Consider the following 18,895-nt stretch of genomic DNA (forward strand, 5'->3'; position numbering starts at 1 on the left):
AGTCAGTTCTTCGAGGAATTGGGATTAAGCATCTTCAAGACGGAAACAACAGGAACCTTGTGAAGGTACGCCTGACAGAAAGCGAAGCCAAACAACCTTCCTTGTTTCCTCTTGAAGGTGTTTAATTATGGATTTTTCAAATTTAAATGTTTCAGAAATTACCGAGATAGTACGAAAAATGAATAATGAAGTACAGGACTTATGGCTAGAAAACCAAGCCCTTAGGCAAGAACTTGATAATTCTGAAAAAAGTTTTACTTCATGGCGAGATCAGACTTCTGATAGTCGGCCTGTCTTAACTCCACCCAAATTTGGGGTTTCCGGTTTAGCTTCACCAAAATTTGGGGTTCCTAGTTATCAACAGCAAAATCAGCCAGTTCAATTAACAGTGGTTTCACCTAATGCGGTTCCTTTAGCAAATCCTGAAAGGTTTCTTGGAGATAGTAATTCTTTCAATACTTTTATAAGTCAATGTCAACTACATTTTTTGTGCAAACCACAGATTTTTACCTCTGATACTTCTAAAGTGGCATTTATAACTTCTTATTTGGGAGGAGTGGCGGCTAACTGGGCCATGCCCTTAGTTGATAGGAACGATCCACTAATTCATAACTTAAATAACTTTAAGACAGCCATGTCCAGCTTGTTTTCCAAACATGTTTTCTTGCAGGCTTCAGACAATGAATTGTTAAACTTACGTCAAGGCTCAAAGGATTTAATCTCATATGTGACCACTTTTAACAGATTATTAGCAGAAACACAATGGCCTGAGAATAAAAGAGTATCATTATTTTATCGAGGCCTTAGGGAAGAATTAAAAGATTCTCTGGCTCACATAGTGAATCTACCAGAAGATTTTGCTGAGTTTCAAGATCTGGTAATAAAACTTGATCACAGATTAGGGGAAAGAAAAAACGAAAAGCCAAGAAATTATTTTAGAAATTTACATTTCAAGACTGAAAGGAAGACAGCTGAGGATAAAAATGCTCAGGTAGAACCTATGCAAATAGGAGGCATCAAGGGACCCTTGACGCAGGAAGAAAAAGATAGAAGGAGAAAGGGTAATTTATGTTTATACTGTGGTAAATCTGGTCATTTTGCCAAAGACTGTCCAATTAGACCAATTAAAAAGAAGGTTATGGCAGTTACACAAAACATTGCACAGGAGTCGGAAAACTAGATGTCTCGAGAAAAGAAGAGATCGATTTCTCGAGGGAAAAAATTCAGAGGATCTCACATTATGCAACCTGTGTTAGAAATTACATACCTAGGCATTTCACCATTAGAATAATTTCCATGTTGTCTAATCACCAGAGGCATAGCATACCTGTACTTATCGATTCAGGGGCTACTGGTAACTTTTTTGATCTGGAATTTGCTAAGAAATTACAACTAACTCAAGTTCCCAAAAAAGAGCCAGAACCTGTACGGGCAGTTGATGGTTCAGCTCTCTCTTCAGGTTTAATCAGATTCCATACCACACCCTTAACTCTCGTGTCTGACAATGATCACACAGAATATACTACATTTGATTTGCTCGACACACCAGCGTTTGGGGTCATCTTAGGTATACCTTGGTTAGAACTCCACAACCCTAGAATAGACTGGGTGAAACGCACGGTGACTTTAGACTCAGTCTATTGTAAGAAACATTGCTATCAATAAGCAACAGATTCCATTATGCCCCTTACTTGTGCCATAGTACAACCCAATCCTTCAGATCTTCCAAAAGAGTACAAAGATTTTTCTGATGTTTTTGATCCTGTAAAGGCTACTAAGTTACCTCCCCACAGCGTGTATGATTGCAGGATAGACCTAATTCCAGGAGCTGTATTACCCTGCAGCCGAATTTATGCATTAACTGAGCCTGAAAATCAGTATTTGAGGACTTATTTAGATGAGTTACTGGAGATAGGTTTTATCCGTCATTCTACCTCTCCCGTCTCGTCTCCTCTGTTTTTCGTAGCAAAGAAGACAGGGGATCTTAGAGCCTGCATCAACTATTGTGCAGTAAACAAGGCTACGATTAAGAATCGTTACCCTCTGCCCTTGATTCCGGTACTTTTAAACCAAGTAAAAGGATCAAGCATTTACACCAAGTTAGACCTACGGGGTGCATACCATCTAGTCCGCATAAAAGAGGGTGACGAATGGAAAACCGCTTTTCGTACAAAATTCGGCTTATTCGAATATACTGTGATGCCATTTGGTCTGTGCAATGCACCAGCTGCATTTCAGTACTTCATTAATGAAGTGTTGCACGACCTATTAGATATCTGTGTTATTGTATATATCGATGACATTTTGATATACTCAAAAAATCCTGAAGAACATGTAGGACATGTTAGATAAGTTTTACAAAAACGTAGGGACAATTCTCTATTTGTTAAGCTAGAAAAGTGCGTGTTTAACACTTCAAAAGTGGAATTCCTTGGATATTGGCTGTCACCCGAGGGAATTGTTATGGATCCAAAAAAGGTGGAAGCAATTTTAAATTGGCCAGCTCCTACCTCAATTAAAGAAGTACAAAGAATTTTAGGATTTTCTACCTTTTACAGAAGATTTATCTCGAAATTCTCTGAAATTGTGGTGCCAATTACACGATTATTGCAAAAGGGAAAGAAGTTTCAGTGGAATTCAGAGGCTGATTCAGCTTTCAAAACCCTTAAACAGGCATTTACTTCTGCACCAATCCTAAAACATCCTGACCCAGACCGACCATATTTTGTAGAAGCGGATGCTTCTCAAACAGCTATTGGTGGAGTTTTATTACAGAAGGATGTTGAAACCGGAAATTTTCACCCAATAGCTTTCTACTCAAGAAAGCTGTTACCGGCAGAACAAAATGACACCATTGCTGAGCGTGAGCTCTTAGCAATAAAGGCGGTTTTCCAAGAATGGAGACACCACCTCCTAGGGGCGAAACATACAATCACAATCTTTTCAGATCATAAAAATTTGCAGTTCTATTCCACAGTGAAAGCTTTCACCCCTAGGCAGATGCGTTGGTTACAATTATTTAGCGAACTTGATTTTCTAATCACGTATCGTCCAGGAGTGAAACAATTATTATCGGGTACACTTTCACGTTTAGTGTGTAAAAAAGACAAGGAGCAAGACTCAGAATTACAGAGTAAAATCCCAGTAGAGAAAGTTTGTGCTGAAATCACTTCTACAGACTTCTTGACCACACTCAAAAACCAAAGTAAAAATTTGAATCAGGATCATTGGCTCTCACAGAAGCACACCTCAGTTTCCGATGGAATATTCTATCATAAGGATAAAATATTTGTTCCTACTGAAATACTAAGAGAACAAGTCATAAAATGGAACCATGTTCTAGCGATAGTCGCTCATCCAGGAGAAAGTAAAAGTTTGATATTATGTCAAAGATATTTTTGGTGGGATGGAATGAAGACAAGTGTACATCAATATGTTCAGACCTGTCCGGTATGTGCAAGACAGAAATCGTCTCACTCTTTGCCAATGGGGTTGTTGCAGCCCATGGAAATTCCTCCAACTCCTTGGCATACGCTCAGCTTAGATTTTGTCACTGATTTACCCAAGTCACATGGTATGACTACCATATTGGTGGTAGTGGATTTATTGTCCAAAATGGGGCATTTTATTCCTTTACCTAAACTACCAACAGCTGCAGAGTTCAGTGATGTATTTTTAGCCAACATTGCTAAACTCCATGGTTTGCCACAAAAAATAATTTCAGATAGGGACCCACGATTTTTATCAAACTTTTGGAAACAACTGAGCAAACAATTAGGAGTAGATGTAGCCTTATCTTCAGCCTTCCATCCCCAAACAGATGGTCAAACAGAGAAATTAAATCAATATCTAGAACATAGCTTGCGATGTTTGACCACTACCTTGACTTCTGACTGGCGGGAAGCTTTACCTTTAGCAGAGTTTACCTACAATAATACTAAGCACTCCGCATTGGGATGCTCTCCGTTCTATTTTCTCACCGGTCAGCATCCCCGAACCTTACCAATTTTGTTTCCTGAAAAGTCAAGTACCATGCCTGCACTCTCAGAAAGATTAAACAGTTTACGTAATTTTCAAGAAAGCGTTAAAAAATATTTGGCCAAAAACAAAGACTCTATGAAAAAGTACGCTGACAGACGTAGAATTCCAGCTCCTCTTTACAAACCAGGAGATAAAGTTTGGTTATCTACAAAAAACATTCAAATAGAGGGACCTAAAAAGCTGAAACCAAGATTTATTGGTCCATTCCCTGTTGAAAAAATCATCAATCCAGTTTCCATTAAACTGATTTTACCCTTGGATTATAAAATTCATCCTGTGTTTCATGTGTCTCTTGTAAACCCAGTACAACCTAACACCCGTGATGATGACTCACCTCCCCCTATTATAGTTGGAGATCATGAAGAGTTTGAGGTCAGGAAAATTCTTGATGCCAAATGTATTCGTGGCCGTTTACATTACCTAATAGACTGGAAAGGCTATGACACTTCGGAAAGATCATGGGAGCCTAAAAGTAACGTTCACGCACCAAGATTGGTTCGTTTATTTCATGCTCTTTACCCAAACAAACCACGGCCAGTTAGGAGACCTTTGGGGGGGGGGGGAACTGTTGTGAGTAAATAGGGTTTAGTAGGGTTTAGTCAGGAAACATGCCTAGAGTGTATTGTTTATTTTGGCACGAGCAATGCTTGTTTGTTATTGTATACAGTGATGTTGCCAAGAGTTGTTGTTGCAACTTACTGTTGTCAGGACTTGTGGTTCCTTGCGAGTCAAGAGGGCTGATGAATATTCATGAAGTGTGCACGTGAAAGCCCTACCCAAACTGTCTTTCTGTAACACGTGAAGGCACAGGCTCACGTAAAGCTCACGCATCGGAAAGACTATAAAAACCCCACCCAACCCGTGAAAGACTCTTCGCTTGGAGTTACAGCATTTCTTCACGAGCGTTCAAGTTCTGCCTCCGCTACCGCTTACCTTCAATTTCTTTTCCCCGTCGCCCTCCTTCATCGCGCTGGACTGTAGGGGAATATCCGAGCTGCAGAGAAGCTCCTTGGGCGCTGCGCTTCGTCACCCGAACTTCCGGTTTCCAGACGGAACAAGTTTGCAACCGGACCTTGTCCCACGGCGATCCAGGCCCCCAACGTGTTTCCTTTCGGTATCCAAGGAGACAGTAAGAACTTAGTCTATAGACAATGAAAACAAATAAACCTTGGTAAATGCAAATCGGACAATTATTGAGACTGCTTCAAATACGTCTTTGGACATTTGTTAAGATTAAAACTGTAGCGTTTGGGTGACAATTTGAGTAATGATTGCAATTACTTAGAGTCATTTGTGAAAGAGTGTTTTGTATTCACAATAATAGAAACATTCACAGTGCTTTATACAACAGTGATTTTTAACTGTAACAGTGAATCATAACTGCACAAGAGAGCACAACAATTCAGGGCAAGGAATATTAGACTGCTTTGTGTTTTCTTGTCAATCTTATTTTACAGACTCCAGTTTAACGACATTAGAGCATATTTGCAAGGTAAGAGAAGTTACCTTAGTTGGTGTTACCTAATAAGTTGTACTAACAAAATAACCAGTTTAAAAAACAGAACAGTGTTTGGAGTCCAGCAGTAACGATCATAAATATATGTTCATTTTGAAGATGCACAAAACACTATATCAAAGAATTTATGTCCTTGCAAAAGAAGTATAGGATTGGGCTGATCATACTTTAGGTATGTATTGAGATGTATGTATAATATCTTCAAGGAATCTTCTTGTTGGTAGATTTGTTAGTAACCAAATTGTTGAAATACTGAATGTTGCAAGTCACGACACACAGCCCAGAATACTTCGAGAGAAACAACGCCAGACATCTCAGAAGAGGTCCAGTGTTTCTTTGTTTGTTTCTCTTCCACTTCCCCTTCCCTTTGGGAGCTGACTGGTAGTGATAAGTGCTAACTTCCTTGCCACTTTAGTCAGTTCTTCGAGGAATTGGGATTAAGCATCTTCAAGATGGAAACAACAGGAACCTTGTGAAGGTACGCCTGATACGCACGGCCTTTGATATATGGACTAGTACCCTGATGAGCTGGAGGAAACCCAGGTTTTGAGGGTTCTGTGAAACTCGAATTCACATAGGGGCCTTATCTCTCAAATCTATGCAGCCCTGCAGCGGGTACAGGCAAATCGATATCACTAAGTCTTGGCTCCGGTGGGACGAGAACCCCATTGACCAGTGGTGAATGGCGGAGAGCTAGGGCACAGGTACGGACGGGAGACTGCAAGTAATGCCAGGTTCAAGCTAACCCAGTTGTATTACCTTCATAAGGTGTATGTGACCCCCACGGCGACTTAGCAGGATCTACCCGACCCGCACAGCGGGCTGTGTGGGATGTGGTGTGTCCCCTGCAGGTTTTGTCCACATTACGTGGCGTTGCAGGGTTCTGCTGCCGAACTGTACACAAGTCATGGAATCCGTAACCCAGATAACGGGGTCCGATTGGCCTGAACAATTCAACACTGCTTTCTGAGCCTTAGGCAGAAAAATGAATCATAGATTTGCTCTTCTAGGTCTGATGCTAGCCAGACATCGTTTAGCTTATAGTTGGGCATGGACAGAAACCCCAAACCATGAAAGATGGCAACATTTTTGCTAAGACAATGGTTAGAGCCAGTAAATGTATGTGATTTTGTGGCTACAGCTTTTACCTAATATTTAGGGATTATATTGCATTTGCTACATAATTTGCAGAGTCACAAACCAAATGCTGTTCCCAGCTCAAATGGATAACATTATACTGCAGAGAATTTACTGTATATTTTGCCCATTTTGCCTCATGATTTAGAAAGGTTTGCGGCCTAATTTGTTCATCCATGCCAAATAATCGTTGCTGCTTTGACTCTGCAGAGTGGTGTAGGGGCTTTCATTACAATGATTAAACCCATACTTCAGAGATAATCACAAACTATTTCAGTATTTCACAGTTCCCTGTAAAATACAAGCTCATAAAACCACATTTCCCACAGCACAAGTCTATGGTTGGTTGGAAGTAAGCGCAATTATGTTTGCAGAAATCTCATTCTGCACTTGCTAATTGATAAACCTCACTGTACATTATCCAAGTATTTGAGCCATAGTCAAGAAGGGTTCCAAACCTCTTTTGAAGAACCTCCTCAGCCAACATATGGTGCATTTTTGGCAGATAAAGTTGAAAATACAATTTGGAGTGGCTTTGCCTTTCCTTACTAAAGAATTACTAGCTGAGCAAATCGGAAATCTTTAAATCCAAGTAGGGGATCTTTCAAACTCTAATCGCTCACTACCACATGGATCCTGCCAAAGGTCAAAGATTGTACTTCCTTATTTACCAAAACATGCTTTTTACTGCAACTGTGCTTGTAGGGTACCTGAAGGTCAAATATTCAAAATAGATCCATTGATATACAGTGAAAGTAGCAGTTTAAAACCTATGATGCCACAAATGCCTTGGCTGAAACCTACTGTTACACATGTCATTCAAGTAGGGACTAAAAAAAAATTTAGGCACCAACAGACATCCTTGTTTTGCACCCTTGGTGGTCCATAAAGGTAGAATTAGTTTACTGTTTTTCTACACGCTTAAATATAAAATATTTTTATAACAATTTTCAGAATATTGAGGCCCATCTCCATTTAGTAGTTTCTCCACAATTCCTCCCAGCTCAGCAAATAAAATGCGTAGAGTAATTTACATGTTATATATAATGACATCTCCGCTATACATTAAATTTTCTCCTCATATGCATCAATTGCAAGTCATCTGTGATAACAAGGCCTCCATCAATACCTTTCTGCACCAGGCTCTTGAAGTCCTCTCTCCAAAGTTAGTTTTGCAATACTTCCAAATGTGTTCTTGAACATATTTTACTGTTGATGCACAGGTGGCCTGCAGGATATTGTTTCTACACAAAGATGTAACAGCCACAACCTCTTGAGCCATGAATGAGGTGAAGGGAGATGGGCTTAAAAAGCCATGATGCAGGCTCTCAACACAGGGAGTCTGGGATCTAACAGAGGCTCAGGAACTTCAATGTGGCCATATTTGGTCCAGAGGCTTTCCTCATGAAACAAAGCCAATTACTTATAGGGGTTTCTATGTGAATACTATGTTAATCTCCTTTTCATTTCTTAGCACATATGCTACATTCTCTTTCTAGGTAGAGGTACCAAATCATATGCAATTATATCATTCAATAAGATAAACAAAGGCAATCAATCAGAATAGTTAATGCAGAAATTGAAGGACAAAGCACATTAAATTCAAGGTAATATCAGTGGCTTATAATGCATGGCATACTATATACTAATGGGTTCCAACAGCCCTTTTAGAAAGATATAGAATAGATATTTTACAGTTCAATCAGTGATGGATTCTTATTTCAAGGATAAAGCGTAAAATTATTCAACATCAGAGCTGTAAAACTAAGAAGAAAGTTAAGATCAGCGTATTCCCCGCATAGATATCATTTGGCAAAGTACAAAACAGGCCTAAATAAAACAGGGTGTGCTGAGGTGCCCCTATGTCCCTGAGGCCCCTACGTTTGTCCCCTTTCACTCTTTCCATCCATCCATCAACTGAGGCCCAGATCACGGTACCCTGCTTCTGTGCTCCTCTACTTTTCTGTTCATAGAGGCTTTTCTCCATATTATGCATGACCAAAAATTGTGATCTCCGCTCAATAAATGTCGAAGGGTCCGGATTAATCCAGCCAATCGTCAGACACATTCATGCCATAGCCATGGCTATAAAGATCAAATACACCCCCCTCTAGACAGATTCACATCCTCACTAACCCCCAGGAGAATTACATGTGATGTAATATTAATATGTTGTTTCAAATTCGTTCTCAAAAAATGTGAAATCTCTTGGAGGTAATTAGCCACCCGGGAGCAAGTACTACACATATGCACTATATCAGCCTCTGAAATGCCACATCTATGTCATTTAGAATCCGGCCTCCTCCCTCATTTAAATAGGCGTGTAGTATAAATCAAAATCCATTTTTAATAATATTGGATCTTGAGGCTCGCCGTCAGAAGCATCTCCGTCCAGAGATCCAGAGAAGTTTCCAAAAGTAGTCCCTTTGATCCTACCCTTACGTCCCACTTCTGGTTCTGTAGTTCAATATCATCTGGATGATAACTTATCAGGGCCCTAAAAATAGGTCCAATCCATTCCCCTGATCGACAATATCTATTATTGGATGCTTAGCACCTGACCATTGATTGTCATCCAGCTTGCCGAGGTAGTCACAAATCTGCAGATATTTAAAAGATTTCTTGATAGTTAGACCAAACTGCAGCTGTGTAAACGAGCAGAGCTGTCCATTGCTAAAAGATCCCCAAATTTTAAAATAATGCAAGCCCTATATCGATTACACATGCCATCTTGAAATATATTTGGTAAAAAGGATGGATCTCATAGAGGGGTGAATTGATTCATTTTGATGATATGTTATCACTTTTTGATCTGACACCATAATTTGATGGCCGCATCAACTGTTTTAAACTTGGATTTTTTGAAGTAGTTCTTCTCTACATTCCCCAGGAAACATCTTCTCACATCTGTACCCAACGTGAGCTGATATATTGATGGAGTTTCAGACTGGCTTGTCTCCCGGCTATTGCCAGTTATTAATATTGGCAAATGCTGCATCATACAGGTCCAATAAAATAATACCATACTAGGCAGTCCCTTCCCTCCCCGGTCGGTCAGTAAAATCATACATTTGAAAGCCTAAGTTTCTTTTTTTTTTTATTAACTTTTATTGAAAAAACATAAAGTCGAAGCACATTTCGCATCGTAAGGCAATTACATAAAAGAATCATAATAAAGCTTCCGGACACATCAAGACAATACAGAAATTCAAGGGCACAAATAAAATACTGCTCTCTGACAATTATACAATACGGAAAGGAAAAAACTTAAAATCAGACTTACACTAATTCAAGAAGCAATCCTGATCAATTTGGGTCATTATGCACAATTTGCGACCTTTCCATGGCCATGTCTGCTGTGGGAGAACTACAGATCTCCCCCCTATATATATTCCATTTACCTCATTTCTCATCCCACTTTTTAGGGCATCCTCTGAGTTTATAATTTTGTTTTTCAGTGACCATAGCCCTATCCATTTCTGCAGACCACCCTACCACCAGTGGACAGTCAGGGGAACCCCATTTTATTGCAAAGGATCGTTTAATGAGGAGACAGCCGAGGGCCAGCCACTGGTGTTCTAACTCCGTTAGATCTGTGGCCTCCCATACGTTAAGGAGCCCTCCCCGAGGGGTCAGTGGGATCTGTTTACCTAGTGCCTCCTCCATTTTCTTGAAGGCCTTAGTCCACAAGAGCTGAACCACGGGGCAATCCCACAGGGTATGATAGAAGGTACCCGATAGTCCGCAGCCCCGTAGGCATAAGTCATTCAGGCGCCTTCCGAGTCTTGCCAGTAAGGGACCGGACATGTATGCCCTATGAAGGATTTTAAGTTGTATCAGGCGGAGACGGTGACTAATAGCTGACTCGCGCGGAGACATCAGCGCCGTACGCCAATCTTCCTCATCCAGAGGTTCCACATCTCCCTCCCACTTTTCACGCAGGGCCTGGAAAGAGTCAGGTAAGTTATTACAGATCTTGCGGTATGTTCAGGAAATAGCCTTTGCCAAAAGGGGTTCAGAGAGTAGCCTGTCTTCGAGGGGTGAGGCCTCGGGATGGAAGGGAGATAGGGAACTGCTGTCTAAATAGTGTGTTTGATCTGAAGGTACCGAAAGGCCTCCCCCTGAGTAAGAGCGTGTTTCTCCTAAAGCTCCGGAAAGGAGAGAAGCCTTCCTTTGTATAACATGTCCCCTAGGGTGGATATGCCAATGGTGTCCCATTTGTCAAACCCCAGGTGGAAACACAGGGAGCCAAGGGCTTGAGAGGACAAGAGAGGAGTGGCTTTGGTAAATCTGTCGGACCATCCCAGACTCTTTGTGGCCCGGTGCCATAGGGCTGCCGTCTGACGCATCGGTCCGATATAGCGGTTACGAACTGGTTTACTATAAAGGGCCCCCAGATAGCCTTCACGTCCTGTTTGATACCTCACCAGATAAAAAGCTGGGTTTGTGGGCGGTCCATGGACCCAAGAATTGACCGCCACCAGTTGGGATGCCCAATAATACAAGCGCATATCTGGCAGGGCAATACCACCATCGTACCAACCCTTAGTGAGTTTATGGAGAGCAATGCAGGAAGCCCTTCCGTCCCACAATAACAGGCGCATTTCTCCCTCCAGCGTGGTAAAAAATTATTCCGCAATAGGAAAGGGGCAGTTCTGAAACGCGTATAAAAAACGTGGGAGGGCCAACATTTTGAACAGGGCGGCCCTACCGGGGAGAGACAGCGGCAGTGACCTCCAGTGGGCTATGTCATCATGGAGCCTTTGCAGTGGACCTTTTAGGTTTTGATCATAAAATAATTTTGGGTCCGGAGTAATGAAGATCCCGAGGTATTTTAAACCGTCGGGCACCAGTGGACTAGAATAACCTCGTGGTAGTACGGGAGGGGGCCCATGCAACAGATATAGGACAGATTTCGACCAGTTAATGGAAAAACCGGAGTATTTTCCAAAATTTGTGACATGGAATAAGCTGTTAATGGAGGATGACGGAGACGTCATGTATACCAAGATGTCATCGGCATACAGGGAGATTTTGTCTGTAACATCATCATTCCATTTGAGGCCCCGTATGGAGACATCAGAGCAAACCCAGTGAGCTAACGGTTCCAGGGTGAGGGCAAACAACAGTGGCGACAAGGGGCAGCCCTGTCTAGTTCCTTTGTGCTGCGGAAAATGTCTGGAAGTATGGTTATTGACTCACACCTGTCGCAATAGGTCGGTGTATAGCAATCTGACCCATAGTATAAATTTAGGGCCAAAACCGAATTGTTCCAAAACTGCAAAGAGGTACGGCCACTGGATCGAATCGAATGCCATTGTGGCATCAAGGGAAAGTATAGCGGCCTCCTCCTGTATATATATGGCATTCTACCCAGCACGTTATTGAATCTTCTGAGGTTTAAGGCCGTATTACGATCAGGGAGAAATCCCGACTGGTCGGCGTGTATTAGTGATGGGAGGACTGTGAGGAGTCTAGTGGCTAGGAGTTTAGCCAGGACCTTAGCCTCGGAGCTAATCAACGAAATTGGCCTATATGAGCCACAGTTTGTAGCTGGTTTATTCGGCTTGGGAAGAACTACGATGGAGGCCAGTCTTTGGTCTTGTGGTAAAACACCTTTCTCCCTGCTCTCCTCAAACATTTGTTTGAGGTGGGGGGTTATATCTAGGGCTGTGGCCTTCAAAAACTCAATGGGAATGCCATTGGGGCCCATGGCCTTACCGGATTTAATTGCAAATATGGCGTTCTTGAAAGGTTCTTAAACTGCCATGCAAAGATATTAAACAGACTATCCAGCTTAGTTAACCAGCACTTATGAATCTCCAGAGGTATAGTTCTAAGAAGTTTACTACCATTATAAATACATTACACCTACTATTCATAGTTAGCTGTAAGTTATTTATTCTATGTAAATCCATCTTAATGTTATTAAATAATGGAGTCAAATTTAATTTGACTATCTTTCCAACATCAGGTGTAACAGCCACTCTCAAACATGTTACTTCTCCCACCCAGCGGTGGTCCCCTGGTCTTCCTTCCGTACAGATAATTTGTGTCTTACCCTTGTTTAGATGATTTCCAAAAATTTCCCCAAATGTGCATGCCTTCCCTTCTATCTGGTATATGGCTTTGTTCGGGTCTGTCGTTACCACGACCACATCCTCAGCATATGCTAATACCTTATATCGCCCTTGAGTCGAGATTACTAGGTGGTTCATCGAATTCCCATCCAATCGGCTTAAAAACGGATCAATGTACACAGCGGGCACGCCTGCCTCTTCCCACGAGCGATGCTGATTTGGTTCGAACTCTTACCCAGTATTTGTATCCTGGCTTTGGGTGCCTGATACAAGGCCTTGATAGACCTATCAAAGCCCATACCGAGTACCTTCCATTGTAACACCTCCCACAGATAATCCCAAGAGACTCGTTTGAAGGCTTTTTCAGCATCCAAAAATACCAAGCCAATCAGCAATTTAGTCACTTCAGCTACATCTAGCAGTGTTATTACCCTGTGTACATGATTGCCGGTGCCCCTGCCAGGAATAAAGCCATGCTGATGGGGGGAGACCAGAGTTGCTATTACTTTGCTTTATCTTATTGCCAATATATTTGCATATATTTTTGCATCTGCGTTTATAAGAGAAATTGGTCTATACAACCCGGGGTTCAGTGGGGGCTTAACCTTTTTCTCAAAAATGACAATATTAGTGCCTTACCAGGCAGGTGGTGTTATCCCTTTCTCCTGTGCATTCAAAAAGACTAAAGATATTATTTTGATTAGTTCTGGGAGAAAAACTGCATAGAATTCCAAAGGGATTTAATCAGGCCCAGCTAATTTCCCCCTTGCCATATCATTCACAATCACCTCTGCTAGATTTTGTCCAGTCTCCACACTTTCATGTGCAGCTCTTCGGCAAGAGACAATTCATGCACTTCCCTCAACCAAATCTCCAATATTGGAACTTGTGTACTCATCCAACCTATAGCTACCTTCCTTTTAGCTAATACCATGGTCAGTTGCATTAATTTATATGCCATATTGCGTTTCTTGGGCCTCGACACTTGTCCCAAAAGACAATGAGCTGGACTAACCTCCACATGAATATCAATTCCCCCACTCACTTTCGCAACCCACACTCACCCAATACTGCTGTACCTCCGTACATGCCCATGCTAAATGCAGCCTACTGGATCTAATTAGTGCATCTTAGTTGTACTAAGGAAGTTGTGGTAGGATTCTGGCAAAGAGATTATATCTTCTGAATACAGATCTGAATATTACTCACTGAAGACCTCTGAAATTTCTATAGGTACATCTGTCTTTCTTCCCTGTTTGTCCTTGATAACCTCTATCACCCTAGCAACCTCCTTTTGCCTAATACAGTGTGCCAGCAGCCGCCCCAGTGCTTTCCCTGTATTCATAACACTCCGTCCGGTGGTTTTGATATTTGGCAGCAAGCTCTTTGCTATAACGTTCATTTTTTTTTTTGCCCCGACTACCCCTATTTTCTGCAATACTTCCCCATTGCCCCCCCCCCCCAATTATCCCAGGAAGATCTGACTCATATCTCAAAAGTGTGTCATACAGTACCTGCTGCTGCTGCCTGCTTTGTTGTTTAGCTAGGCTATAGCTCAATGTCTCTCCCTTTACCCCCCACTTTAAGAGAGTCCCATACCATCCCCAGAGCGTCTGTTTCCTGATTTATTTGAAGAAACCACTTCAGTCACTCCAGAATATGTTCTCTGTAGTCTCTGTCCCGGAGTAGTTTCCTACCAAAAGTCCAGGTTCTAACTTGTTTTTCAAGCCATGCCATTTCACATTCTAATATCAATGGATTATGATCTAACATTGCCTTTGGATGGTATTCGATTCCGCTAAAGAGGCAGATACAAAAAATAATAACAGTCGAGTCGATCCAGCTAATTATGGGGATAGGAAAAAAAGTATAGCCAGGATCTGGATATTTCAGGCCCTCCCAGACATCTACCAGCCCATTATCACTAATCAATTGCGGAACCGCTTGAAAAACAAATGGTGTTCGACCCCTGTAAGGGTCTCCTTTTCCCAAATATCTGGTCGCTTCTAGATGTAAATTTAAATCCCTACAGAGAATAAGAAAAGTAGGCCATGTTGACTATTCCATATTGAGGGTATGAAACATTCCTGGGTGATCTAAATTAGGGCCTTAGAGGGGGCGTGGTCAGGAACGTGAGCATGGCGGCCGCATAATTGCGAGGCTCCATCATGGTTCCAAATTAATCCTGTATTGAGCCAAAGTGAGGCATCCCTACGACTCATGATCGGGGTGGAGTTGCAATAGTTGCTCACCGGCGACTGGAAAAGCAGAGCACGGAACTCCATAGGGTTGCGGAGCCCTGTGGTGGAGCGACGAGCACGCAGCTGTGGGCCCTGAGACTCCAGAGCCCATAGGGGAGAGAGGCCTTGACTGGGAGGCCTAAGTGCGGCGCTGGACTGCAGTAACCTCCACAGCAACCAGGAGGAAGGAGCGGCGGAGCACTGAAGGATGGAGCACCGAAGGAGGAGCATAGTGCTCAAGGAAGACTGCGAGAAACTCTCAGACTGCCCGTAGCCTTGGGAGACGGAGCCGAATGCAATATTCAGGCTGAGGGCAGCCGCGTAAAGAAGAACGACACAGATTGCTCCCTCCGGCTGAATGGGACAATATCAGGCCAGCTGAAGGGGCCAAGACAAAAGGGCAGGCGTGGAGTGGCGAGCACCTGGGGCCCCACACTGCTGTGAAAGAGACACTGGCAGAGGGCCATGGAGCACAGTAGTCGAGTGAGGTGGAGGCGGTTCCGGGAGCGACCTTGTCCGAGCGAGACTGAGGCATTGCGACAGACCACTGAAGCGCCCAGACCAAAGGACCGTAGAGGGTGATGAGTTGGTGCTGGGAAGGGGCACTTGGAGAGGATGACGGACGAAAACTGTCTGAAATAAGGAGTGCTCACTCATGGGCGGCGAAGGTCCTCGAGGCCGGTCCTGGGTGAATCACTGGCAGAACACTGGAGTCGGGTGGCCTTCTGGGCCCTGACTCAGGAACCAGAGGCTGAGAGACGTCAGGCGGGAGGAGCCGAATCCTCTGAGCCATGCTACCACCTTACGGTGACAGGGTGAATCCGCAGCCGGGCGGAGAGACGGAGTAGACGGCCCCACACCTGCAGAGGGGCTGGGAAGGAAAGGCATAGTGGTGCAGCGCGGCGGCCATTGCCACTCCCTAAACATCTCTCAACGACCCTGTAGTGAGGAAGACAAACCAGGGAGGCTAGGACGTACTCAAAAGTGAAGAAGCTTATGAGGCGTACAGCAGATTTGGTGGCCATCTGCACTAGCACAAAAAATAGACGTTAAGTCAGGGCACAGAGAGCAGCGTTCAGCTGGGAGAGGGTAAGCCCTGGCTGGACCAACACATAGCCCTTCGGGTCTACGGGAGACCTGGGCTTGGGTCCAGGAATGCAACAGAAGACTGGGTCAGGACTCGGAGGCGCTGCTTGGGGTGCTGAGCCACTATAAGGAAGGGCATACCAGGAAGTCGGATAGGGGAGGCAACCTGAGGCTGTTAAAGACAAGAGGAATGTCCTTACAGAGCAGGCGGTGTTGAAAACAGAGGGGCCCACAGCCCATAGTTCATCTTGATAGGGACATCTAATGTGTCCAGAAAGACCCAGAATCTGGAGGAGACCCTTGGGGAGTGCTTACCAACCCCCACCGGACTAAGAGACATGCAGTAAGAACAGTGGGGAGTGGAACAAACTGTCGCCTCTGGATATCACCAGATCAGGAATAACGGAGGTCAAAATCCTGCGCCAGAAGGGCAAAACCAGGAATACACTGCCAAACATATGAAACCTTCCCTGCTACACAGGGAGCATGACAATGAGGAACCAGAGGATAAAAATTGTCTCTGCTTCTCCGCTTAAACAAGATACAAAAACGGCTTTACAGCAGGACATAGGGGCCGTGTCTGTGGAACTAGGATTGCTGCAAACCAAACACCGTAAACTGGCTGACAGGGTTAAGGAAGTTGAAAACTCTTTCACTGAACTGCTAAGGGAACAAAAACAGGGGGTTTCACAGATGGACGACCTCACTGTAAGAGTAGCGCAGCTGGAACAGCGGGCTGAGGATGCCGAAGGGTGGAATAGACGCAATAATGTGCAAATACTGGGGATTCCGGAAGGTATGGAAGGTGCGGACATGCTGTCGTACCTAGAAAAAATGGCTCAGAGATTAAATGCAGGCTGGTTCCCTAGCTCACTTCTTTGCACTAGAGAGGACGCACAGAGTAAGCGGGCGGGCGCCTCCATCTGGGAGGCCCCCTCGTCCAGTGGTTGCAAAACTTCTACATTACAGAGACAGAGGCGCTATATTACAACAGTCGAGAAACCACGGCCCATATCTAATTGGCCACAGTAAGGTACTAATGTTTCCTGACTTTACTGTCAGAGTACAGGCACAAAGAGCATCATTCTTGGAGGCCTAGAAAGTCCTCAGAGAGGCAGGTCTGCAGTATTCACTAGTGTTTCCAGTGAAACTCCAGATCATCTTGGATGGTACCATGCACTTCTGTAACACAGCGGAGGAGGCATGGACTTGGCTGGAGGCATATGGGAAAGGTGAGCCTCTGCCCAAATCACAGCCAGGCCCCTGAGATGAGAAACGGGGAGCCTGAACCATGCAACACCGGGCCCAAGAAGCTGAAATCGTTGCGGAAGCCCAGAACTTCTCAGATGCAACGAGAGGGAAGTGGCATTACAGGCAGTGGCACATCTACTGTCACCCCAAAAATTGGACCAAAATATAGACTCTTCTTCGGAGCAGCTAGCCCACTCATCCAATTCAGATGACAATTCAGGAAATAACTCGGACCTACGGAAAATGACCCCACGTTCAGCAGACGATATCATTTAACATTATGGGGCAAATGAACATTGGGTGGGGAAGAGTAGCGGCAACCTGAGTGCAAAATATGGCATCTCCCTCAAAGGCGTTCGACTCCGTGGAATGGCCTTATTTACTAGCGGTGCTACACAAGTTTGATCTGGGTGATGACTACATTGAGCTGGTGGGATTATTGTACAGAAGGCCCGAGGTGAGAGTGCGCACGGGCAGGCTACTATCCGAGGCCATCTGAGTTAGGAGGGGCACCAGACAAGGCTGCCCGCTCTCCCCACTACTCTTCTCACTAGCGATGGAGCCTTTAGCCGAGCGAATGCGCAATAGCGGCGCACAGTGGGGCATTCCACTGGCGGATGGCACACACATAATATCGCTGTAGGCGGACGACTTACTTTTGTACGTCAGGGACCTCGAACACCTACCACTGGAACTATCGGACATCTTCCGAGCGTTCGAGATAATGTCAGGCATAAAAGTCAACTGGGCCAAGTCGGGGGCATACCCATTTGCTCCTAACACCCCAGACCCTGAGCTCCGGATCAATGGCGAGAGGTTGCTGTGGCACCAAACCACTTTCAAATACCTGGGAATCCCCATTTACAGAACCCCCCCCAGACATCTTAGATGGCAATTTGACACGAGCCATAACATCCATCAGGGCGCAGATTGCCTTTTGGAAAACTCTCCCCATCAATGTACCGAGCAGAGTGACTTTAACGAAAATGATTGTCCTACCCAGACTCTTGTACTACTTTGCAAACATTCCACTATACGTCCCAGCCCGCATTTTCAGAGAACTAGAAACCATGCTTAGAGACTTGATCTGGAACATAGGAAGGCCCAGAGTGGCACTGGCGAAATTGTACGTTCCAGTTAGCGATGGTGGCTTAGCGGTACCAAACCTGGAACTCTATTACTTAGCGGCGCAACTGCAATGGGTAGTGGCTTGGCTCTCAGGTATGAATCATGAAGACACGGCCACAGCTGTGGACACACTATCCCCGCTACAGATACACTCATTATTTCACCAGTTGACGAGCGCTAGGAAGCACACCCAACTACACGTAGCAGTGGCTGCGAAATGCTACTCCCGATGCCTACGGCTCACCAGAACCACTACACCGTATGCTCCGGCGCTCCCGCTCCTAGGCACCCCCAAGGCCACGACCGTAGTTACAGAAACTGCTCTGGAACAGTGGACACGCTCGGGTATAGAAACCATGGCAGACCAATACGCCGAAGGCGCCCTGCTCCCCTTCGAGACACTTGCCGCCGACACG

The sequence above is a fragment of the Lissotriton vulgaris genome, chromosome 12 (genome assembly GCF_964263255.1).
Source record: "Lissotriton vulgaris chromosome 12, aLisVul1.2, whole genome shotgun sequence".
NCBI lineage: Eukaryota > Metazoa > Chordata > Amphibia > Caudata > Salamandridae > Lissotriton > Lissotriton vulgaris.